The sequence below is a fragment of the Camellia sinensis genome, chromosome 12 (assembly GCF_055761805.1).
Source record: "Camellia sinensis isolate YWXY chromosome 12, ASM5576180v1, whole genome shotgun sequence".
Classification (NCBI taxonomy): Eukaryota; Viridiplantae; Streptophyta; class Magnoliopsida; order Ericales; family Theaceae; genus Camellia; species Camellia sinensis.
The window spans coordinates 90,656,969-90,674,091 of record NC_138972.1 but is presented as its reverse complement, the minus strand read 5'-3'; positions in this window follow the sequence as shown (position 1 = coordinate 90,674,091).

Sequence of the window (17,123 nt, the reverse complement as noted above, 5' to 3'; positions counted from 1 at the left end):
GTTAAAATTTCCCGTCGCAAAAAAGTTTTTTTCATATCCCGCTCATTTCAGTGGCCCATTCGCAGTCATGTGTCCCAAAATCCCTAAAATCCCAAATCAAAATCCATTGATCCCAAAATCCCCAATCTTCGACGGCGACGGTCTTCGCAGAGTGACGAGGGTGAACAGTGAACGGTGAACGACGGCCTTTGCCGGAGTGACGAGCAGCAGCGACGCGTGACGAGGGTGAACGACGACTGACGAGGCAAGACATTCATCTCTTATCTTCAAGTTCGCCAATTGTAGCTCATCGTGCTTTGTTGTCACCTACATTTTTCTTGATCGGTTCGTGCACAGCCAACCACTTTTGCCGATCAATTCCTTCAATGTGCATCGGTTCTCATTACCAGTGTCTTGGTTTCTATCAAGTTCATGGATGATATGTGAGTTCTCTTCACTTTTCTTCTTCTTCTTCTTCCTTTTTTTTTTTTTTTTTTTTTTTTTTTTTTTTTCAAGTAGTGATTGAAATTCTTTGATCTATTCTTGTGGTTATACATGAATCATTTAGTTTTTTAGTTAGCAAAGTGGATTCAGATGTTAATTGTATTGAAGTTTGTTTTTTGTTGGGAGCTTCCTCTATCAATTAAACTTAATATTTAAAAAAAAAAAAATTCAAATTTTAAAATGTGTAGATTTGATTCATTACGTGTGATTCACACTATGCTAAATTTAAATACTCCTACATACATTAATTGAAATTCTTATGTATACACATTTCTAAAGTTAAATTGGGCTGCCATATGAACTTGTATCCCTCTTCAATTTGATCATTCTTTTTTTCTATTTTCATTCAATTGAATTCTAGGTTTATACTTCTTTGATTTTTTATTTTCATTTTTTAAAATTTCTCTTGTGAATTGACTTTCCTTAATTTATTTATTTCCTTATATCCCTTTTTTCTTCTATTGCCATCCAATGAATAATATCTTTTTCTTTTTACTTGTATATTTACATATGTTTGATTATTATCTTCTTTCAAAAGTGGGTAATCATATATTTATATTTTATTTTTGTTAAGGCCAGAAGCTAAAGTTCTATTTTGTTTTTTTGGCAAACAATATAATTTTTAAAGTTCTGCTTAAACACACAGAAAAAAAAAAAAAAAAAGAATCTGGTGAGTCCACAACCAATCATGAAGTGAATACAAATAACAAAGCTAAGTGAAAGTAATAATAGATCTAGGTTAATTCTACAAACACATTAATCTGATCATAAAAGTGGTTACCCATAGCATTGTGAGTCTTTTGTGTTTAATTTTATGATTTAATAATATATAAATTATATAAAATATATTAATTATTACGCCGAGCCTAGCTGGGCTCAAAGACTAATATTTTCAATCTCAATCCATTTAATACGGAGACCTAAAAGTTAAGTTTAGCTTAGCTTAGCCTAGCCTTACGAATTTATATTACATATCAATCCTAGCTTCCTAAAAAGTTTGTTAGATCATGCTCACCCACCCCTACTCTAAGTACAGCCCACTCTTACATGTAAACAATTTAATATTTTCATTGGAACACTTAGTCACTTAATAAATTAACAAAACTTGTAACAAATAAAATTAAATCTTATTTCTCATCATTTATTTTCCATTAGTAATATACACATTTAACATTCCATCAGAGATGACTCTTAAACAAACCAAACTACTTTGTTGGAGATCAAATCAATAAATTTATATATGTACTATAAAGAAATCAAGTTATTGAAACTCGACTCGTATTTAACTCGTTAAAAATTCATTCGAGATTGACTCGTTAAAAATCCACGAAGTACGATGAGCTACAATTTCAATTTATATGTATATTTTGGATTTTAGAACTACATAATAGACATTCATCTCTTATCCTATTGATTCCATCAGCTATCTCCTTCTCCATTGGAGTTGTAAGTGCCCATTATCACTAGGGTGAATGAGGAGGTCTTTACATGTGCTAGAAATTGACAGGTTGATCTACTGTTTGCTTTGCACTCTCATTGTAGATCCAGATTCTTTGTTTTTCAGACTAAACCCCTTCATCTCTGATATGGGTTTTTCTTCTTTTTCTGAAATAATTCATGAAAACATTGTTAGTTCATACTAACTAAATTTTTGATGAAAACATGAATAGTTCATAATCAAATATGCCTAATGTCTAGCAGCTTGAGGGCAATTTGATTCATCAATCATGGTTATAATAATTGGATTTTGTTATTTGAAATGCTTAGTTTACATGGTTTTAGATGTGTGTGGGCTTATATGTGTGCATTCCTGATTTTTCTTCCTCTTCATCTTGTTCTTCTTTGTAGGTTATTGCAAGTATTTGTGTATTAAATATTGGTCATTTTCGTGATCCTGCTCATGGTGGTTTCTTACAGGGGGCAATCCACTACTTTAAGGTAATGATTTATAGATGAGGTTCCTTATTTTCTATTGCATACATGTTTATGTACATATATATTGAACAATGCTAGAAACAACCCTTAAGGTAAAAAGTGTGTAAAAAGTGTATTGAAATGTGTATAACTGTTTTGGGACATGTGTGGATCTATTTTGTGCCTGGTTTGGAGGTAATTTTAATTCTCTCACACTTTTTTGCTCGATACTTCTGCCTCTAGTTACATAGTTGAATCCCAAAAATTGTTCTGGGCTGCTTTTGCTTTTTGATGTCAAGAAATCATGTCCTTTGTTTGTGTTTGTTGCAAAAATCTTTTTATTTCAGTTAGTGCAGTACATTAACCAATGACAAGTGCAATCTCTCCTTACAACCAGGAACTTTTTTTTTGTGTTTGGATCTTAGATTTGTAAAAAGATTAACGAGGGAGTGTGTTTGGCTATGTTTTTGATTTCTGTTTTCATATTTTTGAAAACACAGCTTCTATTTCATTTTGATTTCCTTTTTTTACATTCACAATTTTTTTGAATTAAACATGTTTGATAAAAAGCCATAATGAAAAGAAAAGAAAAAAAATAAAAAATAGCTCTATTGTACATTTAATTTATTAATGCAAGCAAATCTTTAATGACAGAGAGCTTACATCCTACTGCAACAGAAGCACATCCTTTACACACACCTTCGTCCAGTTGCTCCTCATTTTCATCCTGTAACCTTGATACAGAGGTAGGTAATTCTTCTTCTTCCTTACCCCATCTGGTAGGTAATTCTTCGAAATATGCATCTTGGTTTTTCTTTCATGAATATCATTTTGGACCTTAGAGGCTGTGATTTTATGGGAACATAATTCAAAATGTAGTAATTATTAAAATAAAATAAAACTCAAAAGGTCACAATAGATTTTTACCCTTACATCTCATTATGACTCTTACATTTGTTGTAATTATATTTTTTTCTAGGGCATATTTGTTTTGCATGTGAGATGTATATCTCCTAGTAAGTTTGCCTGAAACAAATTAATAGTGGGAAACACATATGAGGGAAGTACAGATGATGGATAAGAGTTGGATTGATTTGCCAAATAGGATGTCGAGGGAATACATTAATGGGATTGATCAATTCCTTGTGTTTGCCTACACCAATAGGGTTGAAGGTTCGATGATTAGTTGTCTGTGTAGAAAATGTGAGAATCGAGAGAATGAAACATTGGCTAATTTAGACATTGGGGATGATATGGTTGGAATGATACAAGGGGCTATGGGAAATCCACATGTCGGTACAAGTGTTGAGGGTAATGAACCATAGGGGCCTAATCCCCATGCATTTGAACCCCAGCTCGGTCCAAATGCAGAGACCGCAAAGTATTTCAAACTTCTTCTAGATGCACAAAGTGAATTGTATCCGGGTTGTCAGAAGTTCACATCTTTGTCATTCATTGTTCGACTTCTACATTTGAAGGTGCTTAATCAGTGGGCAGACAAGTCTGTTGACATGTTGCTTGAGTTATTGAATGAGGCGTTCCCGTTGGGTGTGAAACTCCCGGACTCATATTATAAAGCTCAAAAGGTCACAACAGATTTGGGCTTCACTTATGAGACGTGTGATACATGTCCCAACAGTTGGCATTATTGTGCGAAATGGTAACATTGTTCCTCTTACATTTCTTGACTGGAACACTGTGCTGATGACATTCTTGATGCTATCTGGAAGGATGTGAAGGTAAAAGTATATTTTTGTCCAAAAATTGAAATTCCAAAATTGTGTTATTATTATTTAAACTTTGAAATTGTGTTTTATAGGACAATTTGAATATATGTTCAGAGGAGTACAAGCCAATCTGCATGAAAAACTGTAACAACATATAGAAGGATCACAAGAATAAGATTAAGTCTAAGTATTTCAAGCCTAGAAGCGAAGATCCTAATCTGAAGGATGATGTTCCTTTGCACATTGTGCCAAGCTAGTGGGAAGAACTTGTGGAGTATTGGCGTACTTCCGATACTGAGGTATACAAATAAGTTATATGTATGATATGTAAACATAGAAATCATATTTATATACTTACATTTGTTGAACCTGTTATAGAAAATTACAACTAGGAACACTAAAAATCGGCGAGCTCACGGCATAGCTCATACCACAGAGCGTACTACTTTTGCTCAGATACGGCATGAGGTTTATATTTTATTGTTTTATTTTTGTATATAAATAAACATTGTATATTTGCAAATTATTTGGATTCTAATTTTCATATTTCTAAAAAAATGTAGATGACCAATAAGGGGGAGTCTACAGATAAGATGAATGTTTGGCTTATGACACGTAGAGCAGACGACCCAGAGGTTATCTAGACCTTGGTAGTTTCCAAACACATTTGATTGTATTTAAAGTTTATTTTTTATTTTTTGTGTGTCAACCATCTTAATTTGGCATATACTTGTATGTTTTATTCAATACAGGATGAGTTTAATGCCCAACTCTCTATGCTACCTGAGGATTGTCGGACTGTGGAGGCTAGGAATGCCATTTTCCATGAGTTGATAGGTCATGACAATCATGGATATTGTCGCACATACGAGAGAACTGGGCCTCAGAGAGCAGTGTATAAAGATGGTGTTGGGCCATCACAGTCAGTATCCCAGTCATCGACTATTGTTCAAATCACCCAGCAGGTTCGTGCGGAGCTACAGGATGAGTTCAGGAAGGAGCTACGAGCAGAGTTCTCTGCACGTTTACAGCAGCTGAGAGCTGAGATGATGGCCTTTGTGTCACAGGGGGCAAGTGTGGATCCCAACAGACAAGTTCGATATAAATTAAATTGTTTGATAGTTAAATTTTCACACAACATTATGTATAAAATTCGAATATGATTAACACATTATGCATTGACTATCATAGGCTCCTGATGCATCGAGTGGCCACCGGGCATTTAGGGAATCTGCAGAAGACGAGAATTCATATACACCACCACCAAAAGATCAGGTATAAAATGTATCTTTACATTCTAAGCTAAAATGTATCTTTCAATTATTTGCATTGTAAGCTAAGAGACTTGTGGAAGAAGACGGGACTCCAATGGGGTTCCCGGTTTGGGAGTTAGAGCTCTAATTCGGTCTAGGCAAACTAGTTTCTTAATAAACTTGAATTCGAGGTGTTGACGCCCCAAAATCACCAAACGGGGTCGGATTGGCACAAAACTTGGCACACACGACCACCTAGGCACGAGAGACTTGTGGGAAATGACGGGACTCCAATCGAGTTCCCGGTTTGGGAGTTAGAGCCCTATTTTGGTCTAGGCAAACTAGTTCCTTAAGAAACTTGAATTCGAGGTGTTGACGCCCCAAAATCACCAAACGGGGTCGGATTGGCATGAAACTTGGCACACACGACCGTCTAGGCACGAGAGACTTGTGGGAGAAGACGGGGCTCGAATTAGGTTCCCAGTTTGGGAGTTAGGGTCGGATTTCTGTCTAGCCAAAATTATTTACTTAACTATCTTTGTAATTATATAGTAGTTAATTTTTTATGTTTTTTTGTAATTAAAATATTAACACATAATTATATTGTCATTAATTATTTTTATTTTTTATTTTCAGATATTTCCTGAATAGTAGTTTGCTTCTTGTGGAATGCAGGCGTGTGAAGATTTTGACAAACTTTTGTTTTTGTAACCCACGGAAGAATCATGACGAATACTTTTATTTTTTATTTACTTTATTTAGATTTGTAAACATTATGTATGTATTATGCAACATTATGTGGTGGTATAATTTTGATGATGTGTTGTTATGAATGGAAGAATACTTTAATTATGGATGGATTTTTATTTATATACAGGAATTTTTATATTATTATATAATTATCAGTCTTTTTTTAAGTTATTTTCATTTAATACAGGTAATTTTCATATTTTTAAGAATTGTGTTGCTGTTTTTTTTTTTTTTTTTTTTGGAGACGGTATCATACTGTCTCAAAAAAGGGATTTTTGCGACGGTAGTATAGCCGTCGCCAAAGATATTGGCATTATTGTTAATTAGAAGAAAAGGCTTTAGCGAAGGTTAACCGTCGCTAATATTATTTTTATCGACGGTATTTTTACCGTCGCAAATAACCATTTAGCGACGGCATTTTTGCGGTCTCAAATAAAACCTTTAGCGACGGTATTTTTCCCGTCGCAAATAACCTTATTAGCGACGGTATCAGAGTGCCGTCTGAAAAACTTCAAATTTTTACACATTAATAGCGACAGTATTTTGCCGTCGCTAAAAGGCACTTTTGCCATCACCTATATTTTGCGACGGCGTCACACCGTCGCTAAAGGGCTTTAGCAACCCCTTTTTTTGCGACCTCCCTGTTACCGTCGCTAAAAGCTCGCTACCGTCGCAAAAAAACTTTTGAAACAGTGTTTTGTGTATTTGCGACGGTATTTTACCATCGCAAAAAAGCAAATTTTTTGTAGTGCAGCTTTTTTTTTCATTAAATAAAAAAAAAATTGAAGGTAAAAAACAAAAGATTTGTGTTAAAATCACAAAAAATACTTAGTATTACATTACAACAACTAATAAGTATCGCTTGATTCTCGCTCTTCTTACATTTTTAGAAACAAATAAATCAATCATTCTTGCATAATCTAATTTTTTTGCAAAATAATTTTCAATGGATAATAATGCTAATTATTTTAAATAGGCCTTTCAATTTTTTTAATGAGTCAATTTATTTTAAATTAGTTTGGACATTTCTTAATTTTTTTGGGACTTCAAACATACCTAATATATTACATTAAACTATAATAAGGGGGGGCCTTTTTTGGGTCTATTGTCAATGGATAATAATACTAATTTTTTTAAATAGGTCTTTCAATTTTTGAATGAGTTAATTTATTTTAAGTTAATTTGGGTCTTCTTCATTTTTTTTAGACTTAAAACGTACTTAATATATTACACTAAATTATAATAGGTGGGGGTCCCTTTTTTGGATCTATTTTAAGGGGCCCTAGGCCATGGCCTGATGGGCCTATGCCCAGGGCCGGCCCCGGGGAAAAGAATATGAAACTCGTCTACAGAAAAAGACGAAATCAAAATTTTATATTAGAGAAATTAGAAGACAAATAATATTTTTTCACTTTATATACAAATACATATGTATGTATAATACAATATATAAATTATATATAGGATAAACTATAAATAGATCCTAATAGTTGGATTTAACTCTCATCAAGTCCCAATGAAAATAAATCCTAATAAATGCGTTGCTAAAAATAATTTTTTGTGACGATTTTTTGTATATGTCACTAATATTGACAATTTGTGACTTTTTTTTATCATGATTTTTATAAATTATTACTAAAACTTACAATAAGTGACATTTTTCTGTGTCGAACGTTTCAAATTCACTGAAAGTTGAAACTTAGGCCAAGTTTGGCTACAAAGAAAAAAGTGTATTTATTTCATCTTTTTATCTTTTTTGGGTCACATCAATCAACATCTCCTCTCTACTTTTTCTATACATAATACAAAAAAAGTCAAAAAGTGCACTTATTTAGTCTTTCCAAACTAGGCCTTAGTGATATTTTTTTGTGACGATTTTTTTAAACTCTGACTAAAATTTATAATTAATTACATTTTTTGTGACAATTTTTAAACTATCATTGAAAATTAATAATTAATCACTTTTTTTTAATAGTATTTGATAAAAAAAAGTCATTAATTCTCACAGAACCTATTGGAAAATAAATTCATTTATTAAAATCTACACGTAAGTCTCTCTTATATATACACATAAAATAAAATTCAATACTATAGGAATAATCTCTAATAGGATTGATAAATTTTTTTGGTAAAAATAAAAAGAAAATGTAAGACAGCAAATGAATGAGATATATATCTTTTATATTAAGATGTCATTTTTTTTTTGAAATAAAATATATATTTTTAAGAGTGTTATGGCAAACAAAATTTTTCACGGAAATAGAGAGGTCACGAGGACATGACTCGTTGTAGTTTTCTATTAATTCCATCCCCATCTACAGATAGAAGGTGATGGGCTTCTCTCCCGTAGGCATCTAGGGTTTCTAGCTTCTTTAAGGGAGAGGATTGGAAGACGGAAGAACGACGTTGATCCGTTAGGGTTTGGTTGCTGCCCAACTCCGACTCCTTTAGTAGAATAATTTGCTCAACTTGCACTGACTCAAGCCAATACCGGAGACTGACGATGACGATGCAAACAATCAAAACAAGCCAAAAGTAGAAATGAATCCCGAAAACATTCAACGCTTGATTCAAGCTCGCGCCAAGAAGGAACTCCAGAAGTCCGAAATCAGTGTAAGGTTGGATGCAGAAGATAGCACAGAGACAATGAATGGCAAGAAAGTGGAAGGCCAACATGCAAGCAATGGACTTTTCTGAGTAGTAGTAGAGACCGATGTTTCCGAAAAAGAGAAGAGCAGAACCAAGGATCCTCCCGATGCGTTCGTAGCCAGCAAAGAAGCGATCGACTCGCGGATTGGCTTGCAAAAATACAAAAGTTTTGTAGTGCAAAACGCAGAGGATAAACCATGATAAGAATGTTGTTATTGCCATCAAGGTAACTAGAACGGTTGTTTTGCTGAACACATCCATGTGGAGAAAGAAAAATAGCCATCCGATCGAGGAAATGAATCCGAGGTAGTTCCAGAAGACGAGACTCGGCCAAACTTGATGTAACATTATTGATGGAGGAAGAAAAAAAGAAAGATGATTTGAGCTGAGAACCATAAAATTGAGATGAGGTTTTAAGAGAATGAGACGAGTCTGGAATAAGAATATTCAATGTGTAACGTCTAAAATGTGCAAGTCAAAGTCATTTTGTGTCAATCGCGTGCAAGAATTTTATACGTAGACACAGAATTAAGGGGAGATTATGGTGTTATGATTCTCTTATTTTTGTGAATATTATTATTTGTTATAGAACTTTAAAAATATATATATATATCATTTTATATATAAAATGGTTTCTTGGTATAAAAAATATGTCATTTTTTTAAACTTAAATTCTCTTTCTATTTTACATTAAAAAAAAATTATTCATCCTATTTGAAATTACTTCTATAGTATTTAATTTTTTTTATGTATATATAATTTATATATCATATATACATACATGTATATTTTATGTACATGGTAAAATCTTTTTTTTTTTTTTAACCCCTCCGATAATAAAATCATAATTCCGTTCTTGATCATATGTATTAATTATTTCAAAACCAGTCATTTGTTCGCGTACGTATCATACGTATTAATAGGTCAGTGTCGCGTAGGACACTCAAAGAACTTGTGAAAGAGGGTGACCCATTCAAATTATGGGAGTTTATAAGAGTTCGTTATATGAGTTTGAGGAAATATCATTTTGTATTTTAAATTTTTATGTATTTTTTTAATTTGACTATCACATTTTGTATAATATCAATTTGTCTTTTAATTTTTAAAATCTTGATCAATTTAGCTCACGTCGTTATATTCCATCTATAATCAAATGAACTTGCTGATGTGATACCAAATTTCATTTTGAATTTCATTTTATACCTAAACTATACCTTAAAAATCAATTAGCCCTCCAAATATTAAAAAAAAAATTAATATTTAATTAATAATTTTTTTCTCAAAAATGAAAATATTAAATTTTAAATAAAAAAATTGAGTATCAGTCTTGTTGAGTATTTTTTAGACAATAATTGAATTTTAAATTTTTCCTCACTCAATTTTGAAATTTCTATTACTCGATCAATTACATTGAAATTAATTTGAAAAATAAACTAGTTACGATTGCGTGCACGCACATACATAGAATAGCCAAGAAATTTTTGACTCAATAAGTTTTTTTCAAGATCGACTCAAGATAATTTGAGACCTATGAAGCACAGGTACATACATGTATATTGGTACTGGTACGATATTGGTATGTTGATACAGTAAAATCTTTAAAAAAATAGGGTACGAGTACAACTTAATACGTTTGTAAAAAAATATTTATTTTTAATTTGGAGTAATACAAAAATTGATTAAATGGCTTAATTTGTTAAGATCCAACATACAATCGACATTTAATGCCAACAATATATGTATAAGATATACCAAAATTAAACATCATTATATTAAATAACTTACAAATCATAATTTAATTTTAAAATCATGTTAAGCGTAAAACTAAAAAATGAAAAAAAAAAATCTAGTAAAAAGAATTTTATCTCTGTAATAGAAGAAAATATTGTTTCAACTGAGTTACTACACGACTTGGGTATATACACACCAAAAATTAAGAAGAAAAAATTTGAGTATGTTTTGTGTACCCGGAATGTATGCAGAAAGACCATACGCCGGTAAGTACCCGGTATGTCAAAGTACCTATATTTCATAGACTCAAGATAATTCTAAATGGGAATTTTTATATTTTTTTTTATATTTTTTTGCAAAGTATGTATTATTTATTTAAAATTTAATTTTTTCATTATTGAGATAAAAAAATTATTTATTAAATATTTATATATTATTTTTTTATATTTGAGGGGCTAATTGATTTTAGATATAATTGGGCGGGTAAAATAAAGTTCGAAATGAAATTTTGTGCCACGTGAGTAAGTTCTTTTTTATTGTAGACGGAATGTAACGACAGAGGTCAAATTGATCAAAATTTTAAAAATTTGAGAGATAAATTGATATTATACTAAGTCTGAGAGTCAAATTAAAAAATACATAAAAATTTGGAGGACAAAACAATAATTTCTCTGTGAATTTTGAGAATTTCTTAGGCAAAGGTGCAATTGCTCCATCAGCTACACACCTAGAGAAGCAAACAAATGTGCAGCTGTACTTAGCAAATTTAGGAGTCAACTACCAAGACAATTTGGTTGTTCTTGATGACTCACCAAGTGCCATTGTAATGGTGGGTGCATCTTATGAATCAATATATATATATATATATATATGAATTTTGAGAAAAACATGAGTGAAATTTTCAGAATATATTTATTAAGTGTATATGTATTACCAAGAGTGAGTTGGTACATTTTGTGATAATTACTAATAACACATTTAACGAATTATATTTTTTTCTTAAATTAGAATTTTCTTTTAATAAAAAAAATTACTTTATGATTCTTTTATTTATTTATTGTTTTGATAGCCAAGTCTTGAGTTGTTGGTATGTATACTGATTTTTGATAGCCAAGTTTCTCCCTCACCATTTGATGATGGAATGGAACTTCTCTATTACAAATATGAAATGAAGATGATGATAATCCTCTCCAAGGAGCAAGTTTAAAGTAATTAAAGCGGACAAATATTAAATATTTTAAAAACTCATTAAATATTTTATTTCATTGAAAATTTAGAAAATTAAGATAATAATCGTAATTTTTTTTTTTTGGGTGAGGTTTTCTTAGTCAACCTTACTTGGGTGATTCAACAAAAAAAAAACCCCTAGGTGATGAACAACAGAAAGTCTATAGTTCTAGAAAAACAAAATAAAAAAGTCTTGGCCACTTTTAATAATGATAATGATTTATTTATGTTTAAACAAGTTGTCATAGACTCATAGCATGAATAAGTCTTGGCCACTTTTGAATAATTTTCTAATTATTATTTTTGGGTTTGTAGACCCACTGGACAAAGTGGCCTAATAATCTTGAGCCACATTTGGCTACTTGTTGAACAATTTGTGTTGAATTTTCAAATTGTCTTTTATTTTTTCTAAAGAAACTAAAATAGTTTCATAAAATAAAAAAATAATAAAATAACAAAATAAACATTATTTTCATATGATTCTTGAGACGAAAATAATTTTTGAAATTTAAAAATTTTGCTTGATAGTTATTTTTTTGTCAAATATAATTTTACCCAAATTTAAAAATATTATTTGACGTTTATTTTTTTAACATATAATTTTAAAGATTATTTACTGTATTTCCCTTTCTACCTTTAAATTATCAATTGAGTTTACTAAATTCCTAAAATATATAAATTAAAATTTATTTAGTTCTTAAAGTATTTAATTCCAAACCCATTTAATCCCTGATAGAATTACAAAAATAAAATATAGGCTCATAAATATTATAAATTAATAAAAAGTCTTACATAGGTAAGATTTTATTTCATTAAAAAAACTAAATTTATATTATGTTTTTAAAAAAGAGTTTTATTTCACAGTGTGTTTAAATTAGTATCAGAGCTTAGTTTTTATAATTTTTCCAATAAAATTATATGAGTATTAGATATACTAAAAGTAGAATCTAATAATTTAAATAATACTATTTCACTACAAATAATAATAGAACAAAATAATATATTAATTAATTTTTATAAAATTTAATATATTAAAAATTTAATATTTATTTTTTTATAAAACTCAAATCCTGAGATTTTTTTCTTTGTTTGTAATTATCCCGAAATATTATAAATAATTACTCTTAACGTGTGCCCACTTGTTAAAAACATAATAGAAATTTAAAATTTCTCTAAAATAAAATCTTAACTATTTAAGGTCTTTTACTAATTTATAATATTTATGAGCTTATATTTTATTTTTATAATTATTTTAGGGATTAAACAAGTTTGAATAAAATATTTTATGAACTAAATAAATTCAATTGATAGCTGATAGACTAAATAGACTTTGATATACATAGTTTAGGAACTTAGTAGACCCAATTGATAGTTTAGGACTAAATAGATAATTTGACAATAGTTTAGAAGTAGAAAGTGAAAAAATACTAATTGTAATAATTATATATGCAAGTATATTGTGTGTGAGTACTAGCAATTTTTTTTTTTACAAAGTACTAATTTGTACCACAATTTTTTTTATGATTATGCATATAACAATATTATATACTCTTACAAAATTAATTTAAAAAAATATATTTATGAATCACTTTCATCTAAATATGGCTTACATCACATTACATTAACTTTAAATCTACATTATACACTGTCAAGATAAAATTTTAGATAAATAATTTATTTTTTTAATACATGAAGAGCCCTAAATTTAATACTTTGCCTTGGCTCGAGGATCTAAGGGCCAGCCCTAATATCAAATTTTCTCTCCGTCAAGTAGTCGTTGTTTCTTCGGTAATGGTAAATTTCCTCATCAGTGGCCCCACTACAAGAATTTACACATTTTGCGACCACTTTTGTCGACCAAAAAAATTTTGGTCGCAAAAAAATGACATTTGGCGACCAAATATTAATTAGTCGCGAATGATCATTATTTTTGGCGACCAAATATTATTGGTCGCAGAATGTTATATTTTGGCGACCAAAAAATATGTTGGTCGCAGAAAGTGGTATACTTTTGCCAACCAACTACAAATTTGGTCGCGGAAGGTCACATATTTTTTGGCGACCAAAAATTTGGTCGCGAAAAATTTATTTTCAGCAACCAAAAAAAAGTAGTCGCCAAATTACTACTTTTAGCGACTAATATTTTAGTCGGCGTTGATTGAGATTTGGCGACTAAAACAATTTGTCGGCGAAATAACCTGTTTTTGCGACTAATTTGAGAGTTTGGTCGCCAAAAGTTTGGGGGAAAATTTGAAAGATGGAGGAGGGAAATATATATATATATATATATTTTTTTAAAATTTTCCTTACGCCTCAATACCTCAGGCCCCTTTTCTTTAGATTTTGCCCTAATTTCTTGACAGACCCAACAAACAAACCCAACAACACACACGCAGAGACTCTTTCTCTCTCTCTCTCTCTGTCTCTTTACCCTACCATCCGATGATCTACACAGTGAACCCAACACATCCGACGATCTACACAGTGATGAGCGACGATCTACACACTGAACCTCTGACCGACGATCTACACTTCTGAACGGCGATCGATTTGCATTGAACGACGATCGATCTACAACGAGGTCTCTTTCTCTCTCTCTCTCTCTAGACGATCGATTTGTTGGAAATGGTTATAAAATTCTGGATAAAACCAGAATTTTTTCCTAAGTTCGGTCTATTTTTTAGGTGGGCCCCGAGTGTCGATTTACTCGGGTCAAAGTGGTAACGCGTTCTATGCCGCGTTGTGATTCACGTGGTATATTTGGTTGCTCAAAACCATTACCGAGTGAATGGGAAATTGAAGCCAAAGTGTGCTCCATGGAAATGGAGTTTTGGTGGAAATTCCTTAAGGTTGTAAATTGGCTTGTCCCACATTGATTTGGTGGGAAGTTTTGAAAGGGTTTATAAGGCTTAGGGTGAGATACTTGGGGTGTGCCCCAAGGGGTACCTAAGTGTTTTAGAGGGAGAGGTTATGGGCAAAATGGGCTAGACCCATTGGACCCAAAAATCACCACGCGCGCGCCGCCGCCGCCGTCCGTCCGTCCGACTGGGCTGGGCTTGGTTGCGTTGGGCTTCTAATCTTTTTGGGCAAAAAACATTTGAATTTAATTTTATTTTTTGGTAAAATAAAATCCAGAATTCAAATTAAATTGATTTGGATTTTCTGTACATCCAAACAGGGCCCTTCCCGTTTTCAAACAGAAATAAACTGTTTTGGAATTAGTGCACACCCAAACAGGGCCCTTCCCGTTTTACTATCTGTTTGAATTGATTCAAATCTGTTTGAATTCAAAACCCAACAGGTATGATACCTGTTCAATTCAAAACCAAGAGCCACATACCTGTTTAATTCAAAACCAAGAGCCACCTTCACATCTATAAATAGGACCACCCTCATTTGATGTTTTCAATTCAGAAATTTCGTATTTCACCTCTGTTAATTCTATTCTTCATCTTGCTGCATTTTATTTCCGAAAGAAAGAGTGTAAACACTTAATGTGTTCGTAAGGCAAACAATTAGTAGTGTTGCTATTGTTTGTGGTAGATCATTTCATCCTGGGAGATAGACGTCCAAATTCTGAAAGCACCGTGGAGAGGACGAATCTGTCTTAAGGACACAGTGTCAAACACTGGACTTGATCAGAAAAATAATTCGAAGAAATTAAATCAAGTATGTTGTTTAATTTTATTCTGGTTTTTATTTGTTTATTTAATCAGTTTTTTTTTTTTTTTTTTTTGTAACAAAATAAAATCTGTGGTTTTATTTATTTATTTTTATTTCGAGTTTGATTTTTGTAATCAAACAGATTCTCTCCTTTTCTCTATTTCTTTTATTCTTGTTGTTGTTGTTTTGTACCCAACAGAATTTAATCTTTTTAAATACAGTGAAGATTGTCCAACACGATTTGCATTAAACAAAAGTTAATATATATATATATATATATGCTCTAATAATTTATATATAAGTGCCAGCAACACCAGCAACCTTTACTGTATAAATTAGGATAGATTTCTCCTTTCCCTTCTCATTTTTGCTATGTTTTGGAACTTTAGATGCGTTTGGATTTTGGCTTTGTGAAAAGGAAAGGAATTAATGGGTCTGTGAACAAAAAAAAAAAATTATTGTACTATATAGTTTGGGTTAGAAATATAAGCAGAAAATTAATTGATTTGTTTTGTTTGGTTGGGTTAGAAATATAAGCAGAAAATTAATGGGTCTGTGAACAACAAAAAAAAAATGAATCTCTGTTGTTATTTTTGTTTAGTTAATCATAAAAAATGAATATGATAAGGCCTTGCATAAATACTGATAAGGGGTCTGTCAATTATTTTTTTGTTTAGTTAACCAGAAAATTGATTTGTTTTGTTTAGTTAATGGGTCTGTGAATTATTTTTTTGTTTAGTTAACCATAAAAAATGGGTCTGTTTAATTAACCATAAAATTGATTTGTTTTGTTTTGTTTAATTAATGGGTCTGTTTAGTTAATGGCTTGACTACTGTATTTCTGTGTAATGTGGAAATGGTTAAAAAAATTAATTTCTTTATTTATGCGTATGCATGTTTGTGCATGTGCTTTGGAAAGGAGTGGAGAACATATATGTATGCTTATTCAAATTTTGCACCTCAGTTTTTTCAATTAGCAAGCCTTTCTTTTAGTGTTTCTTGATGCCATGGGTCTGTTTAGTTAATGCTTTTAGTTTTTTCATGTGCTTTGGAAAGGAGTGGAGAACATATTTGATGATTCGATGCCCTAATTCATTTCGTAATGACTCGAGATAAGGAATTTTCCATGGCTACACAATACTCATTTTGATTTTGCATTCTATCTCAATTGTTTTTATTCATTTTCAATTATGAAACTACTCGGATCTATATTCAATTAGTTTGTATTTGCCTAGTTTGTTCGATTGACATATGGTTTCGATTTTGGGGTTTTGAAACATTTGTGTTATCGATGTTTTGGTAGTGTAGAGATTTTTAGGTTTTTCTTTTTAAACATTTGTGTCGATGATGAATAACTCTGATTCTTTCCCAATCTATCCTTGGTAAAGGTTTTGACTTCATCTTTTTTCACATCTTAACTTCTTCTTCTCTCTCTTATATATATATATATATATATGTATCTATAGACTAGTATATATGTGTTTATAATACATACATATATATCTGTGAGTGTGTGTGTATGTATTATACGAATGATTGAATTACAGTAATGTTGTCAATTAGGTTCAATGCTCTGTTATCTTTTTGTTATTTTTGAAGGAGTTTTGATGAAGTAGTTTTTGCTGAAATTTGGTTCTTTGAATGGTGTTGTTCATATGGGAGTTCAAGACGGTTTATTTACAGTTTCCATTGGTTGAGATCAACCTAAAGGTCAGTGGATAAACTT